Raw genomic sequence first — 13,899 nt, 5'->3', positions numbered from 1 at the left:
TTTTTTCCCCCGGCCAAAGAAAACTGCCAAAAACACAGTCTGTAAAATTCAAACGTAAGAAAGGTGGGAAACTGTCTTTTCTTCAATAATTCCTAAAGGCAATGAGCCCGGATGCTGATTTCTCCGTATGTGTATCAGGGACTCCTGGCTGATCCAGGGTGCCGAGTTTCAGACCTGTGCAACCTTCGGAAAGGTCAATGGTCAGCCGTTTGGGTGTGTTTTTTGTAATAATTCCTAAAGGCATTGAGCCAGGAGTCTGATGTGTATCAGGGACTAAGGCTGATCGAGGGTATTTTAATCTTTTTTCTATTTGTGTCTGTTTTTGTGCGCATTCAGCAGGGATACGGCTGTTTTCGGATTTTTTTAATTTTTCTACTGTCCCATAACATAAACCTCACAAATAAAGTTAAAATCTTATAAGATATAGTTATATACCTTCAGTGTTTGATTTTGCAATGATTTCACTGTTTGGATGTGTTTTTCTATTTGTCTCTGTTTTTGTGTGCATTCAGCAGGGATACGGCTGTTTTCTGACCTTTACACAGTACTGTGGACAGTAGAAATAAGAAAAAAATCCGAAAACAGCCTTATCTCGGCTGGATGCGCACACAAACAGACACCAATAGAAAAACACATCCCAACAGTGAAATCATTGCAAAATCAAACACTGAGGGTACAGAAGTATATCTTATATGATGTTAACTTCATTAGTGAGGTTTATATTATGGGACAGTCCGAAAACAGCCTTACCTCAGCTGAATACGTCCAGTGAAAGTAAAATTATAAACTACTGATAAAAAATAAGGATTTTATACTTCATCAAAAAATGTTACCCTATTGTTTGTTGCAAAAAGTGAACTTTTACCCTATATTCCTCCAAAACGTATACAGTAAAAGTACTCCATACTACTAGTATATGAAGTATAAGTGGTACTGAGTTCAGTGAAAGTGAAATCATACACTACTAACACAAATTATGGATTTTAAACTTCATCAAAAACGGATATTCACACAGGTCATACAAAACATCTAGCTTATGTTTGATTTGATGTAATTATTTTACATGTAATCACTATAATATGATAGGGTTAGGGTTAGTTTTGATAAATTATTTAACCTTTTTCTTTTTCAGTACATTGTGACTGATGTTGATGAGGTCGAGGTCTTCAGCGTCTGAGGCTGTGTCTTTGACAGTCAGGATGAATTGAGCCCCAAACAAAGTGAAACATTGTGTTTACCTGTAATTGCACCTGTGTAAACAAAACCAGACTTTTGTTTGGGTTCACGTAGAGGGCAAGTCTTTGAAGTCCCTCAAGATGCCTGTTTGTTCTTTTTACTCAAAGGAGTGAATGTGTGTATGAGCCTCTTTGTAGGTGTAGGTGCCTGTGTATCATGTGGATTTGAACTTGATGTGAGAACAAGAAGTGCCTGGAGTTGCACATACACACATACACACAGACACACACACACACACACACACACACACAGACACAGACACACACACACACACACACACACACATTTATTCCTAAACCCACATTCACACCATACTATGATATCCCTAAAATACACCCACATCATTTTAGCTTCAGATATTGATTGAATAGTGTGTTATATGATAATGAAAAATGTTGATATTCCCTGACAGTGGAAAATAACTTCACCTACACCAAATTTGAAGCAATTTGCATCAACACAGCCAAAGATATCCTCAAAAAAAAATCCAAAAGCACAAAGAATGCAGAGGATTAATCTGTAATCTTTTTATTACAAAAAATCTTGGAAGCGAACATTTCTGCCATGCATGTATGGTGAAACAAAGGGGCAGTTTATTTCAACTACTACTGTAGCTTTAAGATAATTATCGACCATCATCACACTCCAACGCAACGTAGTTCCCCACCACAGCAGCAGCGGATTAATATCCAAAACGTGAACAGGTTAGTGTCTGCTCAGCAGGTGGATGAACATGTAATGGAGTTGCAGCATCAGTCGCTGACCAAGGAATTACTTGGGAGGTTGGTGGTAGAGGGAGGCTATTGACATGTCACAGGAAGATGCTCAAAAATGTAGAGGTAAGTGAAATTTTACATTATTATAATGAGCTAAACAGCAGGCCATTGCTAAAATGTGTTCGTTAATTACAGTAACTACGTCTTTTCACTCATTGAAAATACATACATACATACACATGTATTTAAACACACACGCATTAATCGAAATATAGTTAATAATAATATATGCACATGTAAATGTTCCATGCTCTTTTTTTTCTTTTTCGCTTTGCTGTTTTTTGCGAAAGTTTAGTGTTTAAATGCAGTCAGTATCCTATCTCTGAGATGGTGTTGTCTGCGACGTTACACGGGAGCCAGACTTTCTGTCTGAACAGTTCCACTGTGAGAACCGATGTCCTCTCACCCGGACCCGCAGCTGCAAAGCTCCCGTTTTCGCGGAACCGCTTGCGTGTTTCGGCTGCGTCTTCGGTTGTGAGGACTGTGGGTCACATTGCTGATCTGTTCAGAGAGCTTCGCTGGTGCTGCTGCTGCAGGTATCCTGTCTATTTAACAAGTAGGCTATACACTAAATCTATCCCTCTATTCTTAAAAATTAGGTCCACTCTGAATGTTGATACAGTGTGGGTGTTGTAATTATTATTATTTTTTTATGACAGTCTTTTCCATTCTTACAACGCACAGTTAACGTGACTGGATTCTGTTTCATCCGGGGAAAGAGGTTGACCCTCAGGCTTTGGACACCTACAGTATTTAGTTGATGACAAACTGTTTCCTTAACCCTCAGGCTTCATTATGATTCATTTCCACTGTGTTAGTGCATATGGCACACTTTCTTGTAAGAAGGTCTCTTGGCAAATTGGAATTCAAATGAAAACATTTTATTAATAGATCAATAGAACACTGAACATTGTTTTCACCATAGACTTGAGTATATGGCAGGAATGTTCACTCCCAAGAATTGTTGTCATAAAAGATTAATACTTTTGTCCTGCATCAGTCCTCCTCAAAACCACCAAATATTCAATCATTTCCATATTACAAATGTCCTCTTTTCAAATTAAGAGGGGAGGGAGTACATGTTTTATCTGATGCTACACAAAACTAACAATGCTTCAAAGTTAATATTGTGGGTAATCTTTGACATATTCAAGACTGATTAAAAAAAAATCTCCCAGCCACCCAACATTTGTCATATCTGTTGCCAGTACAACCCATGAAATGCTCATTTGTACTTGTCAGGAAGTCACTGCAGCTCTGACCTTGTAACCTAAATATGTTTCTGCTTCAAAATCACTTTGTTTCATACATGAGGCTAATGTCTGGCAGATTATACCAATCTTAGCCAATCTTCATCACTAAGTTTTATGTTAAATCCTGATTCCCATCTTTTTTTTTTATGTATTTTGTAGCATTTTTTTTATATAGTCCCAATATAATTCTAATTGTGGTTTCTTTGTATGCGTTGATTATGATAATCTGGATCACACTATTCACTTCTCAGGAGGGGTCCATCCTGATCTCTTTCATATAGTAGTCTCTAAGTTGCAGGAATCCACAGAATTCATGATTGATTATCTAAATCCTTTTTTTCTGTCATATTTTGGAAACTCTCAAGCTGTCACCTTTCACCAAAACACACCATGCTGTGATTCCCTTGGTTGTCCACTGTTTAAATCCTATATCGTACCTAGTCGGTGTAAAATTGCTATCATATTCAATAAATTAGTGTCTTTCTGTATCTTATATTTTTTTATTATGCTGAACCATATTTTGTATGTGAACATCGTGATTGTGTCTATTTGGTTTTGAATCTTCTTGTATGTTTCTTTATCCCCCAATTCTGTACTGGGTTTTCTCCAAACTCTTTTTCTATTTCATTTCACTGTGTCTGCTTTGCACCAACCTACAATATATCTCAATTGGGCCGCATGGTAGTATTCCTTTAATTTTGGAAGTCTCATCCCTCCTTCTTCTTTTGGCAGCTGGAGAGTTTCCAGTCTTATCGTGGGTCTTTTGCCACCCCAACTAAACTTTGATATCATTTTATTCCAGCTCAAAAATTGGGGTTTGGGGGACCTCTACTGGTAGGGCTTGGAATAGGTATAAGGGTCTCCAGAGCCTGATGATGATCATGAAACACCTTTTGTAGAGGTAGAGAAAAAGAAAAGAAAAGCTTGTTATAAAATAAATATATATAAATATATATATATATTATAAAATGACGACAAACCCACACCATAGCTTCCCCCCAAACATTTATGACCTTCCCCAAAGTTTCATCTTGGAATGCCCATGGCATCCAATCAAATTCTTTTAGAGCCCAACAAATTAAATTCTTGTTGAAAACTGACTTATTATGTTGTCAAGAACTGAGACTGAACACAAGTAAAGAGTAAAGGTATCCAGCATGTGGAACAAAGGTCTAAGAGTAATTTCTATTGGTGAAAGTAAAGCTGATGGTGGGATCTTTTTTCTAAAACTGGTGATGTCACTATTATTCGTAAAACGAATGATTTCCTAATTTAATTCCTTGTAGATTGCTCATGTTGGATTGTTTTTACCGAGGAGAAAAAATACGAACGATACACGTGTACACCTCTCATGAGAGAACAAACATTTTTCAACTTTTTAAAAGACTTAAAGAACCGCTATTGGTCGGATACAAATTTATTTTATGTGGTGACTTTAGCACTGTCATCGATGTAAACGACAGAGTGAGCTCTAAAGTTTTGAACCTCAGCTCTGATGGTAATCGCTTGACTCAATTCAATTCTTATGTAAACTAATTGTGATCTTAACAAGTCCTGGCAAATTAAAGTAGGCACAAGCACCATGACGTCCAATCTGAAGCAGCATCCTGTAATTTGTCTTCTTATGTCATCACTTTTTTTCAAAGGATGTATGTTACAGTATTTTAAATAAAATACACATGATGGAAATATATTGGTACAAAATACATGTATCAGAAATACTTCCCATCCCTGCTTAGAGACATTACGTGAAGGTTGAAAATTGTGTCGCTTTAAATAAAACCCATAACATGAGAAAATAAATTGAAGCACAATATATAATGATTATTTATAGAAAATGAACTCTGATTTTCGCAGTTGAAGCACAAGAATCTGTATCTTTACAAAACAAATGTTATCTATCCGCAATTCCTATACTCCTATTCCAAATATGTTTGTGATTTAAACAGCATTTGTCTAGTGTAACATTAGTGATACTTTTGCAGTAGTATATTTATTGTGAGACACAATTATACATTTTTCCCAAATCTGTCCATGCCTCATCCATCTCTTCCTCTCCCTTCTTGTCTTCCTCCTCAGCACATGGAGAAGATCTCCATGCTGGCTTTCCATCCAGTTAAGATGCACAGCTGCTATGAGAAGGTGGTGAACCTGAGCCTTGAGGGTCTTCAGCAACAGTTTGACGTGAGCAGCCCGTCAGTGTTTGTCCAAAGGGCCCAGATCCCCATGAGAGAGGTGAAACCTCAACTACTGACTAACCAAGTCTAATATAAGTTATTGGTTAACTGGTTAACACAATGGGAAGTTTCTATGAGAGCTAATCATTTTATTGAAACTCATTTTATTTCTTGATCATTTTCCTACACTGTAGCTCCTTGTTTGACTAGAGTTTGTCAAATAGTTGAATGATGAGGTTCTGACTGTGGCATTGATCAAGGACACAGTAGAACTAAAGGCGAACATCTTTTGGCGGTTTGATAACTCAGTGGACAGTTAAATAGATATAGTTGTCTACAGACATGCCACAATACAGACTGTGGAACTGGGTGTAGTACATTATCACATTATTTCATGGGATATTCCTATATGAGTCAGTTTGTCTGGTGTTACATGCATGTATGTCACAAAGTTAGGTACAAAACTACAAATTATGTTTTACTAGATGTTTGAGCATATCCTTCATCAAAGTCTCGAGTCTCAGGGTACAGAGGAGCTGTGTAAGATCATCCAGCACTGCCAGGACAGAGTCATTAAAGTAATACACAAAGAAAACAGGCTTGTGCATCAAATTCTTGCATAACATCTACATTAATATCTAATAATATTACACCTGGCATACTCCAGCCCTGGGAGTGAAACTTTTGGTCTGGCCTTGTTTTAGTGTTAAGGAAAATTCAGGTTCAACTTTATCAATTTATTAATTTTTGAGCAAGAGTCCAGGATACCGGGCAATATCCCAGCTTAATCCCTTCTGTGCATCGTCCTCTGATATTTTCAAGCCTCAACTTGCCAGCTCCATGTTTATTTTTATTATATCAGAAAGTATGAGTGTGTGGATGAGCTAACTCATGCTTTTGAAGCATGATGATGGTCGCCACAGCGGTCGTCTTCCAGATAGAGATTAGATAGAAAATAAAAACTCCAAACTCAAGGAATAAACACTTGACTTTTGCGAGAACAGGTGAACGTCACATAGTGTACCCTGAGACATTATTGCTCTGGACCATAATCAAGTGGACTGATAAGAGATTACCGGCATCTTGTGAAATGTGCCAGTACACAAATAAAAGTGTCGGTTCTGTGTACTGGACAGTACCGGGCCACTTCTAGTTAATAATTGTACTGTAGTGACAGTGATGGTATTTTATGTACACTTAATGTCTATTATGTTCTTATTCTTTAACAAACAAGTGCACAATAAAAATTCACTGGGAATTCTAAACAGCACATTGCAATTTATTCAATTATTATCGAAGTATTGATCAGTAATACAGTGAAAATGAGAGGAAATGTTTAAGGTGTGCGCCCCTAAATGTTCTGCTTGCTCTCCTAAAAAATTCAGTTATAGGGGGGGCTACTGTGCTCCTAGTAAAAAGTTAGTCTGGTGTCCTGCATACATTGTTCTAAAGGGTTTATGGTCTTAGTTCCTCTTCAGTAGCGCTGCATGTCCACAATGTAAATTTAATTTTACATTTAAATGCAGAGCTGTCAGTCCCACCGTGTGTGATTGACAGCTCTGCATTTCATGTTTGCAAAGTTGCAGTTATAGGTGGATTTGTAGTGGACAAGCTATCAGTATCCATCCCTTCTCTTATAACTATGGTTGTTTCTGGTTTCAAAAACTAACATGGTGTTGCCCAAAATACTAAACTCCAACATTTAAACAGGGGAGTCTACCCATCAGTGGCAACCCAAATAGTTGACACTTCCCAACCTTATGAGAACCTGCCTCTCAAAATGGGTTATGGATTCATATTTTATCTCTGACAAATGGAATGTGAACTATGATGAGGAAGGCATGACAATATTATAGCTATATCATGACATGAGACAAGATATGATCTTAGAATTTTGATATTGTCATATCGTGATCGGGTATTTGTGATGAATTTTCCTGGTTTGAGAATTTTGGAGAAAATCAAGCTCAAAAGTCAAGAGTTTGACAATTATTTTGCAACAATTTGTGACTGCACTGCCCTCTAGTGGCCTAATATGATTTCCCATGAAATATGTCACCTGCTTTGCATACTACAGCTCCTTAATTTTCCAGTGATCCCCTATATGTCCATATCTACTTTGGACTATCTACTACTATCCATCTTAAATATGAATGCTGACTGAATTCTATTGCAACCATTCCTGAATTTGCACTTCTCCCTACTGGCCGAAACGTGCATTTTTTTTAAGGTGGAATCGAAACTTAATGAAAATCGGAAGCGAATGTGGAGCCACCTTCAGCACCATCATGTCATTGTTCCCAATAGAATGAGTGCGCGAGTTTTTGTTTTTTTATGTAAATATAATGTCAATGTATTAATGATATAAATATAATGATGGTGATGATAACAATAATATTATTAACAGCAATAATAATAATAATATTAATAATAATGATATGATTACAACAATAATGTGTGCTGTGAAAGCAACATTTGTTGAAAAAAACATTGTAGAAATATTTTTTTGAAGTTTGATTATGACAAATAACCATACAGTTAACTGAACAAATGAAATGTACATCTAATAAGATATACTTCTGTACGCTCAGTGTTTGATTTTGCAATGATTTCACTGTTTGGATGTGTTTTTCTATTGGTGTCTGTTTGTGTGCGCATTCTGCTGAGATAAGGCTGTTTCTGGATTTTTTAAATTTTTCTACTGTCCCATAATAGAATGGTATCCTGTTACACCAATAGAAAAACACATCCAAACAGTGAAATCATTGCAAAATCAAACACTGAGTGTACAGAACTAAATCTTTTAAGATGTTAACTTCATTTGTGAGGTTTATGTTATGGGACAGCAGACAAATTAAAAAAATCCGGAAACAGCCTTATCTCAGCTGAATGCGCACACAAACAGACACCAATAGAAAAACACATCAAAACAGTGAAATCTTTGCAAAATCAAACACTGAGGGTACAGAACTAAATATTTTAAGATGTTAACTTCATTTGTGAGGTTTGTGTTATGGGAAAGTAGAAAAATGAAAAAAATCCGGAAACACCCTTATCTCAGCTGAATGCGCACACAAACAGACACCAATAGAAAAACACATCCCAACAGTGAAATCTTTGCAAAATCAAACACTGAGGGTACAGAACTAAATCTTTTAAGATGTTAACTTCATTTGTGAGGTTTATGTTATGGGACAGCAGAAAAATGAAAAAAATCCGGAAACAGCCTTATCTCAGCTGAATGCGCAAACAAACAGACACCAATAGAAAAACACATCCCAACAGTGAAATCTTTGCAAAATCAAACACTGAGGGTACAGAACTAAATCTTTTAAGATGTTAACTTCATTTGTGAGGTTTATGTTATGGGACAGCAGAAAAATGAAAAAAAATCTGGAAACAGCCTTATCGCAGCTGAATGCGCACACAAACAGACACCAATAGAAAAACACATCCAAACAGTGAAATCATTGCAAAATCAATCACTGAAGGTATATAACTATATCTTATGAGATGTTAACTTTATTTGTGAGGTTTATGTTATGGGACAGCAGAAAAATGAAAAAAATCCGGAAACAGCCTTATCTCAGCTGAATGCGCACACAAAACAGACACCAATAGAAAAACACATCCAAACAGTGAAATCATTGCAAAATCAAACACTGAGTGTACAGAACTAAATCTTTTAAGATGTTAACTTCATTTGTGAGGTTTATGTTATGGGACAGCAGACAAATGAAAAAAATCCGGAAACAGCCTTATCTCAGCTGAATGCGCACACAAACAGACACCAATAGAAAAACACATCCAAACAGTGAAATCATTGCAAAATCAAACAGTGAGTGTACAGAGCTAAATATTTTAAGATGTTAACTTCATTTGTGAGGTTTATGTTATGGGACAGCAGAAAAATTAAAAAAATCCGGAAACAGCCTTATCTCAGCTGAATGCGCACACAAACAGACACCAATAGAAAAACACATCCAAACAGTGAAATCATTGCAAAAACAAACAGTGAGTGTACAGAACTAAATCTTTTAAGATGTTAACTTCATTTGTGAGGTTTATGTTATGGGACAGCAGAAAAATGAAAAAAATTCGGAAACAGCCTTATCTCAGCTGAATGCGCACACAAACAGACACCAATAGAAAAACACATCCAAACAGTGAAATCATTGCAAAATCAAACGGTGAGTGTACAGAACTAAATATTTTAAGATGTTAACTTCATTTGTGAGGTTTATGTTATGGGACAGCAGAAAAATGAAAAAAATCCGTAAACAGCCTTATCTCAGCTGAATGCGCACACAAACAGACACCAATAGAAAAACACATCCAAACAGTGAAATCATTGCAAAATCAAACAGTGAGTGTACAGAACTAAATATGTTAAGATGTTAACTTCATTTGTGAGGTTTATGTTATGGGACAGCAGAAAAATGAAAAAAATCCGGAAACAGCCTTATCTCAGCTGAATGCGCACACAAACAGGCACCAATAGAAAAACACATCCAAACAGTGAAATCATTGCAAAATCAAACAGTGAGTGTACAGAACTAAATATTTTAAGATGTTAACTTCATTTGTGAGGTTTATGTTATGGGACAGCAGAAAAATGAAAAAAATCCGGAAACAGCCTTATCTCAGCTGAATGCGCACACAAACAGACACCAATAGAAAAACACACCCAAACAGTGAAATCATTGCAAAATCAATCAGTGAGTGTACAGAACTAAATCTTTTAAGATGTGAAATTCATTTGTGAGGTTTATGTTATGGGACAGCAGAAAAATGAAAAAAATCCGGAAACAGCCTTATCCCAGCTGAATGCGCACACAAACAGACACCAATAGAAAAACACATCCAAACAGTGAAATCATTGCAAAATCAAACAGTGAGTGTACAGAACTAAATATTTTAAGATGTTAACTTCATTTGTGAGGTTTATGTTATGGGACAGCAGAAAAATGAAAAAAATCCGGAAACAGCCTTATCTCAGCTGAATGCGCACACAAACAGACACCAATAGAAAAACACATCCAAACAGTGAAATCATTGCAAAATCAAACAGTGAGTGTACAGAACTAAATATTTTAAGATGTTAACTTCATTTGTGAGGTTTATGTTATGGGACAGCAGAAAAATGAAAAAAATCCGGAAACAGCCTTATCCCAGCTGAATGCGCACACAAACAGACACCAATAGAAAAACACATCCAAACAGTGAAATCATTGCAAAATCAAACAGTGAGTGTACAGAACTAAATCTTTTGAGATGTTAACTTCATTTGTGAGGTTTATGTTATGGGACAGCAGAAAAATGAAAAAAATCCGTAAACAGCCTTATCTCAGCTGAATGCGCACACAAACAGACACCAATAGAAAAACACATCCCAACAGTGAAATCATTGCAAAATCAAACAGTGAGTGTACAGAACTAAATCTTTTAAGATGTTAACTTCATTTGTGAGGTTTATGTTATGGGAAAGTAGAAAAATGAAAAAAATCCGGAAACAGCCTTATCTCAGCTGAATGCGCACACAAACAGACACCAATAGAAAAACACATCCAAACAGTGAAATCATTGCAAAATCAAACAGTGAGTGTACAGAACTAAATCTTTTAAGATGTTAACTTCATTTGTGAGGTTTATGTTATGGGACAGCAGAAAAATGAAAAAAATCCGTAAACAGCCTTATCTCAGCTGAATGCGCACACAAACAGACACTTATAGAAAAACACATCCCAACAGTGAAATCATTGCAAAATCAAACACTGAGGGTACAGAACTAAATATTTTAAGATGTAAACTTCATTTGTGAGGTTTATGTTATGGGACAGTAGAAAAATGAAAAAAATCCGGAAACAGCCTTATCTCAGCTGAATGCGCACACAAACAGACACCAATAGAAAAACACATCCAAACAGTGAAATCATTGCAAAATCAAACAGTGAGTGTACAGAACTAAATCTTTTAAGATGTTAACTTCATTTGTGAGGTTTATGTTATGGGACAGCAGAAAAATGAAAAAAATCCGTAAACAGCCTTATCTCAGCTGAATGCGCACACAAACAGACACCAACAGAAAAACACATCCCAACAGTGAAATCATTGCAAAATCAAACACTGAGTGTACAGAACTAAATCTTTTAAGATGTTAACTTCATTTGTGAGGTTTATGTTATGGGAAAGTAGAAAAATGAAAAAAATCCGGAAACAGCCTTATCTCAGCTGAATGCGCACACAAACAGACACCAATAGAAAAACACACCCACACAGTGAAATCATTGCAAAATCAATCAGTGAGTGTACAGAACTAAATCTTTTAAGATGTGAAATTCATTTGTGAGGTTTATGTTATGGGAAAGCAGAAAAATGAAAAAAATCCGCCTTATCTCAGCTGAATGCGCACACAAACAGACACTTATAGAAAAACACTTTCAAACAGTGAAATCTTTGCAAAATTAAACACTGAGGGTAAAGAAGTATATCTTATAAGATTTTAAGTTCATTTGTTAGGTTTATATTATGGGACAGTAGAAAAATTTTAAAAATCCGGAAACAGCCTTATCTCAGCTGAATGCGCACACAAACAGACACCAACAGAAAAACACATCCCAACAGTGAAATCATTGCAAAATCAAACACTGAGGGTACAGAACTAAATATTTTAAGATGTTAACTTCATTTGTGAGGTTTATGTTATGGGACAGCAGAAAAATGAAAAAAATCCGGAAACAGCCTTATCTCAGCTGAATGCGCACACAAACAGGCACCAATAGAAAAACACACCCAAACAGTGAAATCATTGCAAAATCAATCAGTGAGTGTACAGAACTAAATCTTTTAAGATGTGAAATTCATTTGTGAGGTTTATGTTATGGGACAGCAGAAAAATGAAAAAAATCCGGAAACAGCCTTATCCCAGCTGAATGCGCACACAAACAGACACCAATAGAAAAACACATCCAAACAGTGAAATCATTGCAAAATCAAACAGTGAGTGTACAGAACTAAATAGTTTAAGATGTTAACTTCATTTGTGAGGTTTGTGTTATGGGAAAGTAGAAAAATGAAAAAAATCCGGAAACAGCCTTGCTGAATACGCACACAAACAGACACCAATAGAAAAACACATCCAAACAGTGAAATCATTGCAAAATCAAACAGTGAGTGTACAGAACTAAATAGTTTAAGATGTTAACTTCATTTGTGAGGTTTGTGTTATGGGAAAGCAGAAAAATGAAAAAAATCCGGAAACAGCCTTATCTCAGCTGAATGCGCACACAAACAGACACTTATAGAAAAACACATCCCAACAGTGAAATCATTGCAAAATCAATCAGTGAGTGTACAGAACTAAATCTTTTAAGATGTGAAATTCATTTGTGAGGTTTATGTTATGGGACAGCAGAAAAATGAAAAAAATCCGGAAACAGCCTTATCTCAGCTGAATGCGCACACAAACAGACACTTATAGAAAAACACATCCCAACAGTGAAATCATTGCAAAATCAAACACTGAGGGTACAGAACTAAATATTTTAAGATGTTAACTTCATTTGTGAGGTTTATGTTATGGGACAGCAGAAAAATGAAAAAAATCCGGAAACAGCCTTATCTCAGCTGAATGCGCACACAAACAGACACCAATAGAAAAACACATCCAAACAGTGAAATCATTGCAAAATCAAACAGTGAGTGTACAGAACTAAATATTTTAAGATGTTAACTTCATTTGTGAGGTTTATGTTATGGGACAGCAGAAAAATGAAAAAAATCCGTAAACAGCCTTATCTCAGCTGAATGCGCACACAAACAGACACTTATAGAAAAACACATCCCAACAGTGAAATCATTGCAAAATCAAACACTGAGGGTACAGAACTAAATATTTTAAGATGTAAACTTCATTTGTGAGGTTTATGTTATGGGACAGTAGAAAAATGAAAAAAATCCGGAAACAGCCTTATCTCAGCTGAATGCGCACACAAACAGACACCAATAGAAAAACACATCCAAACAGTGAAATCATTGCAAAATCAAACAGTGAGTGTACAGTACTAAATCTTTTAAGATGTTAACTTCATTTGTGAGGTTTATGTTATGGGACAGTAGAAAAATGAAAAAAATCCGGAAACAGCCTTATCTCAGCTGAATGCGCACACAAACAGACACCAATAGAAAAACACATCCAAACAGTGAAATCATTGCAAAATCAAACAGTGAGTGTACAGTACTAAATCTTTTAAGATGTTAACTTCATTTGTGAGGTTTATGTTATGGGACAGCAGAAAAATGAAAAAAATCCGTAAACAGCCTTATCTCAGCTGAATGCGCACACAAACAGACACCAACAGAAAAACAAATCCCAACAGTGAAATCATTGCAAAATCAAACACTGAGTGTACAGAACTAAATCTTTTAAGATGTTAACTTCATTTGTGAGGTTTATGT

The sequence above is a fragment of the Solea solea genome, chromosome 2, assembly GCF_958295425.1.
Source record: "Solea solea chromosome 2, fSolSol10.1, whole genome shotgun sequence".
Lineage (NCBI taxonomy): Eukaryota > Metazoa > Chordata > Actinopteri > Pleuronectiformes > Soleidae > Solea > Solea solea.
This window is presented reverse-complemented; position numbering follows the sequence as displayed.